Below are 18606 nucleotides of genomic sequence, written 5' to 3' on the forward strand. Positions count from 1 at the left end.
CCCTTTCCTGAACTTCATCGGGCAGCAGCAGCATTCACAATTCACTGCTGTTGCCGGCTTCAGGCCTTCCTCTCTGCCGGGTCCTGCCTACTTCCTGTTTTCATGAAGACAGGACCCGACAGAGAGGAAGGTCTGAAGCCGGCAACAGCAGTGAATTGTGAATGCTGCTGCTGCCCGATGAAGTTCAGGAAAGGGAGCAGAGGGGGAGAGAATTGGGGAGAATGTTGCTGTACCCAACTGGAGGGAATGAAAAGAGATGCCAGGGCTTGGGGGGAAGAAGAGACGCCAGGGCATGGAGGGAAGGAGGAAGGTGTGCCAGACCAAGGGAAAAGAAAGGGGGAAAGGAAGGAGGAGAAGTCAGAGCATGGAGGGGGAGGGAGAGATGGAAGAAAAGGAAAGGAGAGAGATGCCGGGAATCAGGGAAGGGATGATGCCAGACCGTGGGGTGGGAAGGAAAGAAAGGAAAAGAGAGAGATACCAGAGCATAGGGGAGGGGGTTGTGACAGAGAATGAGGTGAAATCAATCATGTACAAATGAGAGAAGGGGCATGGGATAGATAGTTTATGGAAGGAGCATAGAAAGAGGGAAGATGCCATATGGAAGAGAGAAAGAGAGGGCGGACACTGGATGGAAAGAGCACAGAGGGCAGTGAATGGAAGGGGCGAGATAGAGGGTGAACAGTAGATGGAAAGGGTAGAGAGAGGGAAACAGACACTGAATGGAAGTGTGGGGGAGAGGAGGGACAGCCGCTGAATTGAAGTGTGAGGGACAGGGAGAGCAGATGCTGGAAGGAAGTGGGGAGGAGAAAGAAAAAAGGGCACATACAGGATTGAGGAAAGAGGGTAGAGTTAGTTACTGGAAGGGGTGAGGGAAAGAGGTGGCAAGCTATAGGTAGACACAGTGAAAGAGGGAAATTGAGGACTGAATAGTAAAAAAGAATTTAGACAGAGGCATAAAATAAATTGAGAAGGAAGACCAGGGAAGACCAGGAGGAAGGGAGTGGAGAGAGAGATGCCAGAGCAGGGGGGAAGGAGAGGAGACAGGGAGGAGGAAAAGAGGAAGGAGACAGATACTAGATCTGAGGGGAAAAAAGGAAGAGAGAGATATGCTAAAATCTGCTGGGAGGAAGGAAAGAAGGAGAGAAAGAGGCAGAGAAAGGGGGGTTGTAAGCACATTAGAAAGACTACAGAGAAAAAGGCTTGGACAAAAGGGGAAAGACAGGAGGCAGATACAGGACTATGGGAGGTTCAAACAGAGGGGGAGAGAGGGAGACCTGGAACAAAGGTAGAAAGGAGAACTGACACTGAATCTGGGGAGGGTAACAGAGGGAAAAGAGAGAGAGACCTGGATTCAAAGGGATGGGGCTGGATTGTGAAGGAAATGTTGAATGCAAAAGAAAGAAAGATTGGATTCACAGTCAGAAGGAAGTGCAACCAGAGACTCATGAAATTACCAGACAACAAAGGTAGGAAAAATGATTTTATTATCAATTTAGTGATCAAAATGTGTCTGTTTTAAGAATTTATATCTGCTGTCTATATTTTGCATTATATTTGTCTATTTTTCTATAGTTACTGAGGTGATATTGCATTTTTTAAAGTAATCTGCCTTGACATCTTTGAAAAAACCCTGAAACTCGTAAATGATAATTAACATTTTCTCTGCGTACAGTGTGCTTTGTGGGTTTTTAAAAAAATATTTTATATTTACCATTATGAATTAATAAGATATTATATGTACATGAAAAAAAGAAGAAATTGGGGGCGGGGCTGGGGGTGGGGCTAGGGCGGGATTGGGAGCGGGACTGAATATTAATAGATGTCCCGTTTTGATGAAAAAAATAAATGGTTACTTTAGTCAGACTATTGTAATGCTCTCTTCAAGGGAATATCGTTGAATGAAATTAAACGTCTTCAAATCATTCAAAATGTTTCCATTAAACTTATAACCAAATCTAGAAAGTTTGATCATGTTACACCTCTTCTAAAAAACGCGCATTGGCTTCCAGTTATTCATCGGATAACATATAAACTCTGCTTGCTCACCTTAAAGTCTCTTCTCAATAAAACTCCAGCATTTATATATAAATTATTAATTCCATACTATCCAAACAGAGCTTTAAGATCTAATGAACAAAATTTACTAACTATTCCTTCGCTTAAGATTATTAATACAAGACGGCAGTTAATTTTTTCGGTAACCGCCCCACAGACTTGGAACGCCTTTCCAATTTATTTACGAAAAGAGCAGGATCTGGGAAAATTCAAAAGTAATCTAAAAGCATTTCTTTTTAAAGACGCCTTTGGTACTTAATCTAATAATCCTTAGGCCAGCGATTTTACTGTATTTTATTATGCTTTTATTTGTTTCCCTCTTGTACTTTTCCCTTTTTGTTCTGCTTTTCTATATTGAATTGTATTTCGCATTCCCTTTTTGCCTTGTGTTATGAGTATGATGAGTTAATCTTTATCCCAATGTTACTATTTAAAGTTTGTATTGTATTGTTTCCCACTAAATGTATTTTAAATTGTTCATCGCTTAGAAGTATGATTAAGCGATTAATCAAAAGAACCATTAAACTTGAAACTTGAAACATCTCATCTAGGGCAACTTGCACATGAAACACACGAGGGCAGGCAGGTCACACTCGCCTTCTACGTTCTCTACCTCCATTGGCATTGGTATTTTCGTTAAGGGCAACCGGCGTTCATTTCACACAGGGAATGCTGAAAGTTAACGTTGCTAACAGACACGGTTAACAACGCTGGGATCACGCGCGGTAATATATACAGCATTGGAATCCCATAAGGCTGTGCAGCTTCTTGGCCCATGAAACGCAAAGCAAACAATGTGACCCCGTGATGTCGTATACACGCAACAAGCGAGCTCTAAAGAAAGGGGGAGGGGTGGCTGTAGTTTACATTGCTGGCTCTAAAAAGGAATGATTTGTGACCGACACAGTGAATTATTTTTTGGTGTAGCCAGACATTTATCAAACAGAATATGCTTTAAATCCGCAGGTGAAAACCACGGGCTCGCAATGCACATTTGACAGAATATAAAACAAGAATGAATTATTATGCACAAATGAATTCTTATGCTTACAGTTTTATTTTTATGTGAAATAATTTTTATTAAACAGCATACCAAGACAGATGTATAAACAAAAGCTTCAAGTTATAGAATGAGCAAACGTTCCCAAATCCCCAACCCGCCCATACCTCCCCCCCCCCAATCCCTCCCCATCCCACCCCACCCGGGCAGCAACAGCGGAAGTTAACATGATATGAAGTAACTAGGGCAGTAAAGTGGTGGTCAGCTCAATCTGTCCATATTTGTTGTTGAATGGGTGTGACAAACGTTAAACTAAACAGGTACCAGCATTGTCTGAACAGCCTGCCCTTTTTGGTGTGTAAATCAACAATGTCCCTTCTTTCCAACAGCATTTGCTGTAGCATAAGTGAACGCCATTGTTGCAGTGAAGGAGGTTGAGGTGAAAGCCACTGTGTCAAAATGCATTTCCTGCCCATGAGTACAGTCTTTCGGAGAAAGGCCGCACATCCTGGTTTTGGCGGATGAAATCGAATTTGTGCTGTAAGAAGAAAACTGGGATGCAACCTCCACGAGCAGCCCCATAGCGCAGCCAACGTGGAGATTAAAGTCAACCAAAATGCAGACACCAGGGGGCAGGTCCAGAACATGTGTCCAAAGGATGCCATTGGAGAGGAGCATTTTCCACAACCAGCAGAGGTACCGATCCCCATTAACATAGCCCTCTTAGGCGGATAGTATGCTCGCAGCAGAAATTTGTAATTACGCTCTTTCTCTGGTGAAGACAGGGTAGGGTCACGTCCCACGCGAAGTCCCCTTCGCAACATATCAGCGGAGAGTGGCACCTGCAGGTCGGCCGACCATTTCTGAGCAAGAGAGACAAAGTCCAACTCTCCAGAGAGGTCTTGCAAGAATTTATGGTAGAATCTTAAAGGTACATGGTCATGTGCCGTGAGGTCAAGAGCTTCTCGTAAGCTAGATTGAACCACGTCTCTCAACAGGGCAGGAGTCAAAGTCTGTATGTAGTGGCACAGCTGTCGATGAGCAAACCAGTCCCCAGTTACAAAGGTAAATTCCCTCTGTAAGTCAGTAAGGGGGGTCGGAGTACCCGCATCCTGCACCGTCTGGAACAGGTAGTGAAGGCCCTGAGAAGTCCAGCGATTGAAGACAGCAGAGTCCAGGCCAGGTGAGAATGCTCCATTGCCCGCCACAGGAAGATAGGGTGTTGTTTCAGAAGAAGTTTTCAATAACCGACATAGTTTTTTCCAAGCTGTTCGCATCACCTGCAAAAAAGGATGGCTGTATAGAGAAGGCAAGTCGGGTAACTGTCGAACATGTAACAGAAAACTGAAATGGTACGGTCTGAACTCAAAGCATTCATTCTCAGGCTGGGAAAACCAGGAGGTGTTACAAAACCAATCGTGTAGGTGTCTAAATTGACAGGCAAGTGCGAATCGGGAAATATCCAGTAAGCCCATCCCCCCCTGATGTCTTGGCAGCATTAACTTGGACAAAGCTATCCTAGCCCGCCTTCCCTGCCATAAATAGGCGGAGAGGTGTGAGTTGAGCCATGCCAAGTGTCTAGGTGTAAGCATAATGGGCAACATTTGCATAAGGTAAAGCCATTGCGGTAAGAGCATCATATTGTACAGTGCAATACGGCCAGATAGTGACAAAGGGAGCTTCCTCCAACCCGTGAGAGTGGACAGAGTGCGCCGAAATATGGGGGAAACATTAAGGGAATACAACCTGTCCAGGTCCTGAGGGATCACCACCCCCAGATAAGTCAGCTGAGATATAGCCCACTGTAAGGGAAACTCCCCCGGCCAACCCAGACGCACCCCAGGTGAGGTGGGCAACACTATGGACTTCTGCTTATTAAGCACCAGACCTGAATAAAGATTAAATTCATCCAGAAGTTCCAGTGCTCGAGGCAAAGAGCGATGCGGATCACCCAAGGTAAGCAGAAGGTCATCCGCGAATGCCAGCACCCGCAACTGAGAGGGGCCCTCGGGTAGCCCCATTAGTTCGTCGTCTCTCTGAAGTGTGCGTAGTAAGGGATCTAAGTATAAAAGAAAAAGAAGGGGCGATAACGGGCATCCCTGACGTGTCCCTCTGCCCACCACAAAAAAGGAAGAGCGTACTCCATTAACCAAAACCGATGCCCTGGGTCTCGAATAGAGCGATCTTATCAACGCCAGGTAGCTATCAGGGAACCCCATATACTGCAGCACCCGAAAGAGGTAATGCCAGTTAACTTTATCAAAGGCCTTAGCCGCATCTAACCCAACCAACAACCCTGGAATGTGGACCCGCTGGGCCCGGGAAAAGGCCAGTAGTACCCGGCGTACATTAATTACTGATTGACGAGATCGTACAAAGCCCACCTGTTCCGGCACAATCACGGCGGGGAGCAGGGGGGCCAGTCTGTCCGCCAAAACACGGGCCAAGATTTTCAGGTCCACATTCAGCAGTGATATCGGGCGATATGATTCAATATCCGTCGGAGGTTTAGAGGGTTTAGGGATCAAAGTTATCAAAGCATCATTAGCATACCGCGGGAGGGCGCCAGAGTTCTGTACCTCCGAGTAAAAATTTAAAAGGGTCCCCCCTATTGAGGGCGCCAAGATCTTATAAAACTCTGGAGAAAAGCCATCCGGGCCCGGAGCCGTACACGATTTCAGAGTCTTAATCGCCTGTAGAACTTCCGGGAGCTGCAAGGGTCTATCCAACCGAGATATTTGAACCGCCGATAATTTGGGCATCCCCGCGTCCTCTAAGTAATCCCCCACGTCCGGGCCCGTGTAAGGACCAGGTGACGAATAGAAATCAGCAAAATAATTTTGAAAACAATTGGAAATATCGGCCGCAGAGGTCAGCGTGTTCCCCGACTTCTCCTTCAACATAGCGATATATCGAGAGCCCTTCCAACTCCTGGCGACAGAAGCCAACAACTTCCCGGTTTTATTGCCATATTTATAAAATTGATATTTGCGGAAGAATAGTAATTTCTTAGTACGCTCATGAATGAGAGAGTTTAACTCCGCCAAAACTGCGGAGTATGCCTCCCTAGTAGTCGGAGAAGGAGAGTGGAGCAGCTCCCGTTTCAATTGAGTGGACTTTTTCTCCAGTAACACTATATGATGGGCAATTCTCCGTGTCCTAGCGGCCACGTAAGCAATCACCTCCCCGCGGAGTACCGCCTTGGCAGCGTCCCAAAATAGTAAGGGTTGGTTGAAATGTTGAGCATTAAAGGAACTATATTCCTCCCATTTCCCAGATAGAAATTCCCGAAAATGAGGATCAGAATGCAAGTAAGAGGGAAATCTCCAGCCCGACCCAAGACCCACCGGTCCCCCCACTGCTACATCTAGCCAAATCATATGATGGTCAGAGATTTCAAGGGGGCCTATGGTCGCCTCCGACACCCAAGCAAATTGGTGTTCAGAGATCAAAGTGTAGTCAATTCTGGAAAATGTTCCATGTGCCCTGGATTGGTGTGTATAATCTCTGTCAGTGGGGTGGAGCAACCGCCAGGGATCCACCAGCCCCAAAGTCCGACACAGATATGGAACACCCTTTGTCTGTCTCGTCGTCGTTGGCCCCAACCCTCCAGAACGGTCCACACCAGGATCCAGAACCTGATTCAAATCACCCACTAATATCAGCGGGTCACCTGAAAACTGTAAACAAATATTAACCAGATTTTGGAAAAAAGCATGCTGATATCCATTAGGGCCGTAGCCCACTAGCAACCGGAACGACCCGCCCGGACTTGTCACCCTCACCAGCAAGTATCGACCGTCAGTGTCACGCCTCAGGACCTGGACAGAGCATGGTAAACCCTTTCTGATCAGTATAGCCACCCCCGCCCTCTTCCCTGATGAGGATGCATAATATAGGTCCCCAACCCAACCTCTCTTCAGTTTTTGGTGTTCTGTGTCAGTAAGTCTAGTTTCCTGGAGGCAGGCTATGTCAACGGAATGATGTTTCAGCTGTGACAAAATCTTTGTGCGCTTGGCAGGTGAGGTAATACCTGATACATTCCAGGAAAGTATACGAAAATTCCTATCACCCATAATTCACCCCACTACTCAAATCAGAGAACAGAAACCATCCCATAAAGAGAGTCCAGGGGCGCCCAGCCTCACCCCAAGACTGCACAAACACACTCCATTCATACCATGCACAATGTCCCAGAAAAGACCTCCACCCTAGAAAACACTGATATAAGAATTCCATCTGCCCTATGAGTACCGCTGTTGCCACCCAGGAATATCCCTCCCCCCGAAACCCCCCAACACTTCTCACTACTTCCAACATGTGGAAGAAAGGAAGGAGGCACGAAAGATGTCTCTCCCAGGGCCACCCCAGCCTGCGAGAGAGTAAACTTAGGAAGTTATCAACACCAGGTCTCCCTATTAGAAAACATATGAACAGCAACAGTCAAATCACACAGTTCAGTGCCAGAGAAGGCACAAGCCTCAATGTCAAACCTGTCCTGAATCAGGCTTTTTAAGCAGGGCAATAAATGCAGCAGCCGCCTCAGAGGATTGGAATGATTTCCAAACCCCATTGTTAAGGATCCGCAGTTGAGCCGGATAGTTGAACTGGAATCTGACTTTGAGGTCAGACAGTTGTGTGCAGAGTGAATAAAACGGTCGCCTCCGTTCTTGTAAGGCCAGGGAAAAATCTTGGCTGATTCTGATCAAAGTGCCATCATATTTCAAGGCATCGCGTTTACTTCTGTAAAGTTGTAGTAGTTCCACCTTATGGCGAAAATTGAGTACCTTCATGATGACAACACGTGGACGGGCCTCCGAGTCAGGGCGCCGGCCCAGGCGGTGTGCCCGTTCAATTCGAAGAGGCCCAAGCGATGGGTGCAAAGGTAATTCCTCCTTCAGCCATTTTTCTAGGACCTCCAACAGGTCTCGATCAGGGATCGTCTCAGGGATTCCCAGCAAGCGCAGGTTCGAGCGCCTCGAACGATTTTCCATATCGTCCAGTTTCTCCGCTTGCGCCCGAACCTGCGCCCGCAACTCCCCCAAATCTGCGTCCCGGGTCGATGCCGAGTCTTCCAAGGTGGAGACCCGTTGCTCCAGCTCGGTCGTGCGAGCCGCTGCCGCCGCCAACAAGGCCTCCACGTTAGAGATCTGCGCCGTGAGAATTTCTAGCTTGGGCCCCAGTACCTGCGCCAGCGCGTCCTTGATATCGCTCAGTGCGGTCTCAGTGAGATTCGAGACCGCCGCCGCGGGGCTCGTCGCCATTTTGTTAGCCCCAGGCCGCGCTCGATCTCGCTCTTTCCGTGCCGATTTAGGTTGCATAGGAGTTGTTGATCTGGTAAGGTAGCGGTCCATGCACTGGAACCAAGCTCGAAGGCAAAGGCGGTGCGGGAGAAGCAGCGAAAAGTCGGCGTTTAGTGGCCAGTAAGTAGGGTAGCCCCGGAGCGAGCAAGGACGCGTCCTCACACGCTCATGGCATCACGTGACTCCTCCTACAGTTTTATTTTTAATTATAATGGTGGTTTTATTTGAGGTTGTAACCTCGATACTAATATTTCTGGGCAGGAGAGTCGGCAAGGATAGTAAGCAACTGGTCTTCAGCAGACACTTCTTTTCTGATCGGCAAACCCAATCGATGTTTCTTCTTCTGCTTAGTGAATCGATGGCTTCCTACTTTTGCATGCCATTTCCCCTCATTTGTATGGATGGATCGGATCGGGTCGGAGTTTGATCACAGCAGTTTAGTGAATCAGGTTGGGGAACGATCAGGTCGGGAAATGATCACAAAACCATCGGCACAGGATCGGTAAGTTTAATGAATCTGGGCCATAGAATACTGCCAGTTACACAGATAATTTAATTGTTAAATTAGGTGCTGATTGACATTAACAATAAATGGGCTATAATGGAGGTAATTGGCAAGACAGGACTGCTGAAGAGAGGAGAAACCATTGTTAATGTGAATGTTGCTATGTAAAGCCCTGAGTCTTTGGCAAAAAAGTTTCCCTTTGATTTACACTGTACCCTGTGTTTTTGGGGCTTCCAGTCTGACTGCCAGCCATTCTGCCATATATTCCTTGTTTTTTAAAAATTCTTTCTCGCCTTTTCTTTGAATTTTTAGTTCCTTTTTTCTGATTTTTGTAAACCACCTGATGGTTATACGAAGGTCAGTATATAAGCCTTACTGAGGTGAGATATTCTAAGAGGTGTGGTTTATGTAGGGCAGTGAATCTCAAACTGTGTGCCGAGGCACACTAGTGTACTTTCTGAGATTCCAAGTGTGCTGCGGCACACTGAGGAAGAAGAGAGGCACCTGCCAGTTGACTTTCCTATGCGGTACAGTGCCAGCGCTACCCAATTCACGGAAGGCCTGCTTCCAGAGGAGGTGGTAGGACAGAGTACAATATTGAGTTTCAAAAAGGGTTTGGATGATTTCCTGAAGGAGAAGGGGATTGAAGGGTATAGACAGAGGGTTACTATACAGAATATTAAATAAAATAAAATAAAAGGTTTAGATAAAGGATCACTTACAGGTCATGGACCTGGGGGGCCGCCACGGGAGCGGACTGCTGGGCATGATGGACCCCTGGTCTGACCCGGCAGAGGCAATGCTTATGTTCTTATGTTTCCCCCTTCTCTCTAGCGTCCTCCGGCTTCCCCCATGGCTTCCCGGTCTCACCTTTAAAACTAATTACAGCAGCCTGCAGAAGATCGCCAGTAGATAAAATGATTTTATTTTCAATATAGTGATTGAAATATCAGTTTTAAGAATTTATATCTGCTGTGTATATTGTGTGTATATGAAAAATGAATGAAAAAAAATTGCATTACAATTAGTAAAGGGGATGGGATCTGGGGCAGAGCTTGAATGAGTCTAGGGAGATCTGTGGTTGGAGTATAGTTGATATTTGTTAGACTTAGGGGGTACGTAGCTTGAATAGCTGTAGGCAATCAGCTGGCGCCAGTGCCTCTCATCTCTGGCCCTCTTCCCTGCTGGCACCCCCTACTGGCATCTCAGGGCCCATCTGGAGGGCCTGTGCACATGCATGGACGTCGACGTGATGATATCATGCATATGCGTGATGTCATCACGGTGACGTCCACGCACTTCTGGGTGCCTCAGGCCATGGCCACTACCTTTAGTGTGCCCTGGCTTGAGAAAGTTTGAGAGACATTGGTGTAGGAATTTATAGAAGTTCAGATATTTTTGTTTTCCCAGCAGTTGGTAGATTGGTGCTTTAAGGCCAGTAGTGGGTAGGTAGTTTCTGTATTGATTGCTTGCATAAACAGGCAGTGTCCAGGTTAAGAACGTCTGACTTACATTGGACTTGTGCTAACATGCTCCCTCTTCCTTTCTTCCTTTCCAAACGTGACCCTCCTCCTCCCTTCCTTGTCCCAACGGGCCCTTCATCGTCCTTCCCTCCATTCTGTGTCCCAAATTCATACCTCCCTCCGGGTGTTTACCTCTGCTGGCTGTCTGCCTCCTCCCAGTCGCACTTCTCTTTGCAAAGCCGTAAGCAGCAGCTCTTGCACACAAGCCCGCAAATGACCTGGATGCCTTTCCTCTGACGTCAGAAGGAAGGCTTCTGGGTCAGCCGTGGGCCACATGTAGGAACCGCGGCTGCAACTTTGTGAAGAGAAATGTGGCTGGGAGGAGGGAACTGGCCAGCGGAAGTAAACACCCACAGAAGGGAGGGAGGCAAGAATTTGGGATGCAGATCGGAGGGAAGTACGACGAGAGACGCATTGGAAAATGGATGGGAGGAGGAGGGTTGCATTGGTACAGGAAGGGAGGAAGAGGGGGCACGTTGGCACATGAAGGAGAAGCAGGGTCCTTCTGAAGGGAGGGAGCACAAACTTCGGACAAAGGATGGAAAGAAGAAAGTAGGGAAGGAGCATGAACTTGGGACACAGAATGAAGGGAGGGTGGGGAGCATGAACTTGGGACATAGGGAAACAATGGAGGATGTGAGGGAAAGAGATGCTGAGGTGGGGAGGGACTAGAAAGGGAGAATTATTGGGCATGGGTATCTGAGTGAGAGGGAAAGGGAGATGGTTCACATGGGGAAATAGAGAAAGTGGTGCATTGTTGGGCATAGGGAGGGAGAGAGAAATATTGGATGTGGTGAGAGAGATGCGAGGTACTGATGCATGGGAAAGAGAGTTGAGAGGGAGAAATGTTGGATGTTGTGGTGGAGAAGGAACAGTGAGATGGATGAAGAACAAAAGTGTAAACCTCCTATCTTTTCTTTCTATTTACTTTATTTTGTTTGTTTAATGTTTTTATAGACTATGACAAATTCAACTTAAGAACGATTTTAAAAAATGGAACTCGTTCTTAACCTGGGTACTGCCTGTAGTGTTATTTTTGGCATGGTAAATTTGCTATATAATAATAATAATAGCTTTATTTATATCCTGTCATACCTTTTCTGAGCATACTTTTTAAAGGTTTTCCCAATAACTGTTCCATTTGGCATTGCAACAGTGTATGTAAATATAATATACACCTTACATACCTACTAATTTTAAGAAGACTTCTATTACACTTATCATTTTTTATTACCACATAATAAATTTATTTATATCACACTGATTTAAATAACATTACCAAACCACACTCTCTGTGAATAGATCACATTACACAACTGTTTTCTTTATAAAATAGCTCAATGGGAATACCCCATTGGGCCAGAAAACCTGGACTGGAACAAAGCCTTTTCTGTTTCAATTCCTTTCAAAACCACATTGTCCCGTTTTTAAAATTATCACACATTCTCTTGCTGTATTACAAATTGTTACCACAGTCTCATGTTGCTCAACCACATTCAGTGTTCTCCCTAGTGCCTTTTAGCCAGGCGCCTGGCTGTCATCTCGGTCACGAATTCGCCTCAGCCTGACCTATTTTTTTTAAGCACCAGCAAGCAGGTTTTCAGCTTTATTGTTTTAAATTTTTCCTACTGCTGGTCAGTTTTTACAGTCGCAGTTGGAGGCAGGGGCTGTGTTTGCTTTTGTTCTGCCGCTGAATGATCCCACAAGGCGGGCTGGTCGCTGCTTGCAGATCTGTTTATGCAGGACATTGGTTTTGCTTTGTGCAGGAGAACCAATCTGAAAGAGGAGAGGCGGAAGCTAGCAGCTGCGTGTTTAACTGCTGCTGGCACACAGAAAAGGAGGGAGAAGTTGCCTAAGAGGAATAAAGCAGGTCCATGAAATAGATTCGCTAAAGGCTAAGGCGGGAGATAGGTCAGTGACGTGAAGTGGGCGCTGCAAGCTCCTTCACAGGAAATACAATTACCCAATTGCTATATATATATATATATATATATATATATATATATATGTAATCAATTTATTAGCAATAAACAAAAGTCAGCTTACACAGAACAAAAGTATAGCAGATTGAGCTAACAGATTACACACAGAGTAGCTGGCATCTGATATGGATCCGTTCTGGGGCTCAAGCCAACCGGCTACTACTTTTATACTCTACTACAGTAGCCTGAAATCACAAGTACATCCTAGTTACAGATTACATACTTATTTTCCATTGGTTTATTACACTTGTCATTACTGTTGATTGGATGGTATACATATTGGTCATTGTGTCATATTGAAGCATAATGTTACCTAGTGCCAAATATGGCTTCTCTATTTTCCCTAAGAACAAAAGAAATCCAACGGTGGCTGCAGTACAGAAACAATAAGCAAAAACAAAAAATGCAGACAATATGTACAAGATGCAGGCTATGTTTATTTTACCCAATATTAAATGCGGTAACTAATACCACCTTTTTACAAACCAAAAGACCCAACATGGTCCGTGTTTCGGAAAACACGCCTTCTTCAGGGGTCCATGATAAGTAAGGTTAACAACAAACCGCAATTTAAATGGATAAAGAGCAACAGCCTGTATTTTCAGTGAACCGACAATGCAGCGCAAAATACAGGCTTTTAAGGGGGAGTCCAGGCGCTGACGCCGCTGGTGACACGGTGCGGGTGGACGGAGCTTACTCTTGCCCCTGCCCGCTCCTCACTGCCACTAACCCCTTTGCCTTTGCCTTACTTTCTCCTTTGGGCTACCTCTCCTGCTTCTCCTTCCTCAGCCACTGCCTTCACCAACTTCCCATTTTAGTACATTACCTTAGAGTCCAATTGTCTCCAAGCAGTCAATTAGAATAGCATGATCGACTAAATCAAAGGCACTACTCAAGTCTAACTGAAGGATTAGAGCACTAGAACCCTGGCTGAATAAATTCAGGAGGGAATCCAGCAATGAAGCAATAACTGTTTCCGTGCTAAACCCGGAACGAATACCTGATTGGTTGTCATGAAGTATGCTGAGTTTGTCCAGGTACGTTACTAAATCCTGGTTTACCAAGCCTTCCATCAGTTTTACAAAAAAGGGAATGTTCGCAATGAGTCTGTAATTCAATGTCAACTTGATAGATTCCTTGGGATTTTTTACAATCGGTGTGATTAGTATCTGACCTAACTCAGTGTTCTCCCTAGCGTGTTTTAAGGTCAATAATTCTTGAAAATGAACCCCCCCCCTCCCTCCAGGGCTTGATTGTAGATCTGTCAGCATCTGTTAGCACTTCTGTCAGCATTTTCTTTCTATGGCTGATTTGACTTCTGGTAAGTTGCCCTGACCTGGAGTCATGTGGCTTGGTTTCTTTCTTGTGACCCAAGCATTTCTTGGAAAGTCCCAGAATATCCAATAAAGTCAGCAAATAACCAATGCTGTCATAATCAGCAGATGTTTGCCAGTTTTTCTGGGGCAAAGATGAACTTCTCATAAAAAGACTTGTTATTTATGCTGACAGGGAAAGATATGATTTTTGCACTGTTCATCAAGCTTGTGTAAATTCAGTTTAGCAACACAGTATCTCTCTTAAATTTTCCTTCTGGGGTCTTATGAAGGTCTTTGCCTTCAAGCTCATGAAGGTCTTTATACTCCTCAGACGGAGGGAAGCTTACAACTTTGTATTTTTGTTTGCTTCGGGCCTTACTCACTGCTGGGTCCTGCCTACTTTCTGTTTCTGCGAAGGCAGGACCCGGCAGCGAGGAAGGCCCGAAGCAAGCAAGAACACCAAGTTGTAAGCTTCCCTCTGTCATTGACCTATCTCCCGCCTTAGTCTGTAGCGAATCTGCCTGGGGCGAGGGTAAGAGAAATGCTGCTGCTGCTGCATCCAATTGGGGGGAGGGGAAGAAAGACCAGGGAAGGGAGAGGAGAGGAAAGAGATGCCAAGACCATGGGAGGGAGGGAGGGAATGGAAAGAAGATACCAGATCATGGAGGGGGAGGGGGAAATGTCAGGGCATATGGGGGGGAAGGAGACAGATGCCAGACCAGGGGAAAGGAAGGAAGGAGGGAGGGAGCAAAAGGAAGGAGTAGAGATGCCAGATAATGGAGGGGTGGGGGAGATGGAAGGAGAGGCGAGAGATGCCAGGGCATGGGGGGAGGGAAGGGAAACTAAGGAGACAAATGCCTGACCAGAGGGAAAGGATGGAGAGGAGGTGCCAGAGAAAGGAGGGAGAGATAAGAGAGGCGAGAGATACCAGGGCAAGGGGGGAGGGAAGGGAAGGAGATAGAGATGCCAGATCATGGGGTGGCGTGGGAAGGAAGGAAAGAAGAAGAGAGAGATGCCAGAACATATGGGAGAGGGTGGAGACAAAAAATGGAGAGGGGGTAAAGCTGATATGAATCATGTACAAAGGAGAGAAACGGCACAGGATATACAGTTTATTGAAGGGACATAGAAAGAGGAAAGATGCCATATGGAAGAGAGAGAGGGCGGACACTGGATGGAAGGGGCAGAGAGAGGGTGAACAGTGGATGGAAAGGGTAGAGAGAGAGGGCAGAGGCTGGGTGGAAAGGGCAAAGAGAGAGGGCAGATATTGAATGGAAGGGAGAGAGGACAAACGCTGAATAGAAAGAAGAGAGCGAAGAGAAGATGATTAAAGCAGAAACGACAAAAGGTAGAAAAAATTTTTTTTTGTTGCTTTACGTAGAATCAAATAGCGTTCTAACTGTAATGATAAAAGTCTATAAATAGGAAATGGAACTAAGGCAATTTTTGGGGACTAAACCCCTTTCCTCAGGTTACCATAACAGCAGTATACTGTTCTGTCTTGAAGAAAGATTTGGCCTCTAAAAGATAATTGAAAAATGGATTAGTCCAATAAAATGGTATTTTCTTATTTCTTGTTATTTGTTTTATTTGATCAGTAACTCTGTGTGAATATCTAGAGTGAGGTAATGGTCCAGTGTCACTCCCAGAATTTTTTTATGGAATCGACAATAGGGAAGTTCTGACCGTTCAGGGAAATTGAAGTATCTTTGATTTTGTCATTCGGGCTCGCCAGGAAGAATTTGGTTTTTCCGAGTTGAGTTTCAGTTTGAACTTGGTCATCCATGATTTAATTTGCTTTAAAGTTGATGCTAGATGATTCTTCGTCTCAGGAATCAGGCTTGTTAGGGGAAGGACTATGGTGATGTCATCGGCATAGATGTAAAATTTGATTTTTAATTTTTGCAGTAGATTTTTCAATGAAGCTAGGTAAATGTTGAACAGAGTGGGGGATTGGGGGGAACTCTGTGGGACTCCGCATGGGTTTACCCAACTGGAGGATTGATTATTATCGCTATAGACTCGGTACGATTGGTTAGTCAAGAAACCTTGGAACCATAAGAACAAAAGCATCGCCTCTGCCGAGTCAGACCATAGGTCCATCATGCCCAGCAGTCCGCTCCCGCTGCGGCCCTCCAGGTCAATGACCTGTAAGTGATCTTATACCTAAAACATTTTGTCCTGTATAGTATCCCTCTAATTATACCCTTCAATCCCCTTTTCCTCCAGGAAGTCGTCCAATCCCTTTTTGAAACCCAAAATTGTACTCTGCTCTACTACCTCCTCTGGAAGCACATTCCAGGTGTCCACCACCCTCTGAGTGAAGAAGAACTTCCTAGCATTTGTTCTGAATATGTCTCCCTTCAATTTTTTTGAGTGCCCTCTTGTTTTCATTGCCCCTGCCAGTCTGAAGAATCTGTCCCTCTCTACCTTCTCTATACCTTTCATGATCTTGCAAGTTCCCCTCTAAGTCTCCGCTTTTCCAGGGAAAAGAGCCCCAGCTTCTCTAGCCTCTCAGCATATGTAAGATTTTCCATGCCCTTTATCATTCTTGTTGCTCTTCTCTGGACCCTCTCGAGTATCGCCATATATTTCTTAAGGTACAGCGACCAGAATTGAACGCAGTACTCCAGATGCGGGCGCACCATCGCCCGAAATATCGGCAAGATAACTTCCTTTGTTCTGGTAGTGATACCTTTCTTGATAATGCCCAACATTCTGTTCGCCTTCTTTGAGGCTGCTGCGCATTGCGCCGCCAGCTTCATTGTATTATCCACCAAAACCCCCAAGTCCTTTTCAAGGTTGCCTTCCCCAATACCATCCCCCCATTGTGTAGATGTACATCGGGTTTCCTTTCCCTATGTGCAAGACTTTACATTTCTCTACATTGAAGCTCATCTGCCATTTATTTGCCCACTTGCTCAGTTTGTTCAGGTCCCTTTGTAGTTCTTTCATTCCTTAACAGTTCTAACCCTACTGGAGAGTTTTGTGTCATCCGCAAATTTTATAACTTCGCACTTCGTCCCTGATTCCCAGGTCATTAATGAATATATTGAACAGCAGCGGTCCCAGGACTGACCCCTGCGGGACGCCACTCATGCCCCCTTTCCAGTCAGAGTAGTGTCCCTTCACTCCTACCCTCTGTTCCCTGTCCGCCAGCCAATTTCTGATCCATCTGTGTATGTCCCCTTCCACCCTGTGGTTCCACAGTTTCCTTAGTAGGTGCTCGTGGGGTACCTTGTCGAAGGCCTTTTGGAAGTCCAGATATATGATAATAATAATAATAATAATAATAATTTTATTTCTTATATACCGCCAAAGCCGTAGTAGTTGAGGCGGTTTACAATAAAGAAGGGCTGGACAATCAGCGAATATAGGTACAATCAGCAAATAGATACAATGTAAATATGTAAGCAGGATACAGGCACAATGTATATATACAATCTGCGAATATAGATACAAATTATAAAGGTGAGCAGGATACAGGTACAGTATATAGGGGCCATATGTAAAGGGCTTAAGAGATCTTGGGAAACAAGAGGTCGGGCATAGAGGTCTTAGGTTACAAAACGGTTAAATAGGTTAGTTTTTAATAGTTTTCTGAAGTTTAAGTAGGATGAGGAGCGCGAGATAATATTGCCCAGCCAATCATTTAGTTGACCTGCTTGGAAGGCAAATGTTCTATTCAGGTATCTTTTGTAACGGCAGGCCTTTAGAGTTGGATGGCTAAACAGATGAGTTCTGCGTGTGGGTCTGGATGGGCAATCTAAGATAAAATGGGGAACCAAGTATAAGGGGGCCGAACCAAGAATGGATTTGAAACAGAGACAGGCAAACTTGAACTGCACTCTTGCTTCCAAGGGTAGCTAGTGGAGTTTTTGGTAGTAGGGAGTTATGTGTTCCCATTTTTTTAGCTTAAAGATCAGTTGGATTGCCAAATTTTGGATGATTCGGAGTCTTTGAATGTTTTTTTTGAAAGACCCCCAGATAGATGATGTTACAGTAGTCGAGTAAGTTTAGAATGGAGGATTGCACCAGTAGGCGGAATGAGGTTGCATCGAAGTACTTTCTGATGGTTCTTAGTTTCCATAAGGCGGAGAAGCCTTTTCTGACCAGTAGGTCAGTGTGTGCTTCAAGGGTAAGGTTGCGGTCTAGTGTCACTCCTAGAATTTTTATGGAATCTGTGATAGGAAAGACTTGACCATTTAAGTAGATTGATGAATCTTTGATTTTGTCATTCGGACTCGCCAAGAAGAATTTGTTTTTTTCTGAATTGAGTTTCAATTTGAAATCGGCCATCCATAGTTCGATTTGCTTTAAGATAGATGTCTCGGGAGTTAGGTTAATCAGGGGAAAGACTATGGTCAGCATAAATGTAGAATTTGATTTTCAAACTATGCAATAGGTTCCCTAGTGCGGCCAGGTAGATGTTGAACAGTGTGGGGGACAGGGGGGGAGCCCTGTGGGACTCCACATGCGTTTACCCAACTGAAGGAATGAGTATTGTCACTGTATACTTGGTATGATTGTTTACTTAGAAAACCCTGAAACCATTTTAACACATTGCCCGAGAGACCAATTGGCTCCAAACAGTCCAAAAGAATGGCATGATCAACTAAGTCGAAGACATTACTTAAATAAAACTGCAGGAGTAGTGCACTTGAGCCCTGGCTAAACAGGCTATGGAGGGAATCTAGCAGAGAAGCAATAACAGTTTCAGTGCTGTGTCCGGAATGAAAAACCTGACTGGTTATCATTTAGAATATTGAATTTGTCCAGATAGGTTACTAAATCTTGGTTGACCAGACCTTCCATCAGCTTTGCAAAGAAGGGGATGTTCGCAATGGGTCTGTAATTTGATGTCAGGTTGATGGGTTCTTTGGGGTTTTTTTTTACAATCGGAGTGATTAGGATCTGGCCTA

The 18606-nt window shown here is 45.3% G+C and overlaps 1 protein-coding gene across 9 annotated transcripts in view; it reads left to right on the forward strand.

Annotated features, from left to right (window-relative positions):
• Nucleotides 1-18606, forward strand: part of PPP2R3A (protein phosphatase 2 regulatory subunit B''alpha) — a 1177159-nt gene that overhangs the window by 24923 nt on the left and 1133630 nt on the right. The window contains exon 2 of one of the 9 annotated variants that reach the window (XM_033957843.1): nucleotides 8710-8860. The exons of the other annotated variants lie outside the window; for them this stretch is intronic. The gene's annotated coding sequence lies outside the window, so the exon portion shown is untranslated. The remainder of the gene's footprint in view (nucleotides 1-8709; nucleotides 8861-18606) is intronic. 9 annotated transcript variants of the gene reach the window in all.

Source organism: Geotrypetes seraphini, chromosome 9, assembly GCF_902459505.1.
Source record: "Geotrypetes seraphini chromosome 9, aGeoSer1.1, whole genome shotgun sequence".
Classification (NCBI taxonomy): domain Eukaryota; kingdom Metazoa; phylum Chordata; class Amphibia; order Gymnophiona; family Dermophiidae; genus Geotrypetes; species Geotrypetes seraphini.